The 952-nt window shown below is 48.0% G+C and overlaps 1 non-coding gene across 1 annotated transcript; it reads left to right on the top strand.

Moving 5' to 3' along the window:
- Positions 1–457: 457 nt before the first annotated feature.
- Positions 458–618, top strand: LOC116079492. Its single transcript, XR_004114032.1, has one exon. It is a non-coding gene; the product is annotated as a U1 spliceosomal RNA (small nuclear RNA).
- Positions 619–952: the final 334 nt, after the last annotated feature.

The raw sequence follows: 952 nt of genomic DNA, 5'->3' as shown, positions 1-952 counted from the left end.
GGAGGGGGAGGAGGAAGAGGAGAGGATTGGAAAGGAGAGAAGACAGGAACAGGAAACAAAAGAAAACGATGTCAACGCCACAGTGCACAGAGCTGGAACCACTGAGAGATCCTTAGGTCCAAGGGCTTTGCTTCAGTGAACCAGTCTTAGCTGGTTCCTCTCACCAGAACAGACTCCTGGCAAGGCAGGCCCCTTCTTTCTCCCTCCCATGCATGTCAGTCTCCTTACCCTGCTGTAATAAAGTACCCTAGACCCTGGAGTTTACTAACGTCAGCAGTTGATTTGGAAGTTCAGCTGTGAGTGGCCACATCAGGGTCTAGGGCACTCTGTTACAGCAGCACAAGGGAGATTGAGGGCAAAAGCATAGAACTTTGCCAGTGAGTAGTTTGGGATGTGTGTGTGTGCCCGGAACCAGAACAAATGCTCTGATATAGTCGTCGGTCAGAACTTTTTTAGAATACTTGTCCCCTGGTAGAGGTGACAGCTCGGTCACAGAGGTGATTTCCCCACGGCGAGGCTTTAGCCTTTGCTTTCTGGGTGTGCTCACTCCTGAAGTCTCCTCAGAGTCAGGAAACCTCATACTCTGTGGCAGTGCAGGACTGCATTCATGTTCCTGTTAAAAGGGTGACTTTTATTAGAAAATGGAAATTTGTATTATTTTACCACTCAATCTATGACAGTCCTTTGGCATTTGTCCTTTATTTAAAAAGCAGTCTGTTTTAGGGTCCCATCAAGGATGGAACACTGAGTTCGTTTGCTTGTCTCTTTACTCTCAGTGAATGACTGGGTATCTCTGCCTTTGAAGCCATGACACTCTTTTTTTTTTTTTTTCCCCAGGACAGGGTTTCTCTGTATAGCCCTGGCTGTCCTGGAACTCACTCTGTAGACCAGGCTGGCTTCGAACTCAGAAATCCGCCTGCCTCTGCCTCCCAAGTGCTGGGATTAAAGGCGT

Source organism: Mastomys coucha, unplaced genomic scaffold (genome assembly GCF_008632895.1).
Source record: "Mastomys coucha isolate ucsf_1 unplaced genomic scaffold, UCSF_Mcou_1 pScaffold5, whole genome shotgun sequence".
In the NCBI taxonomy this organism is placed as follows: Eukaryota; Metazoa; Chordata; class Mammalia; order Rodentia; family Muridae; genus Mastomys; species Mastomys coucha.
The sequence above is the reverse complement of the archived record's forward strand: the minus strand, read 5'-3'. Positions and strand labels throughout refer to the sequence as shown.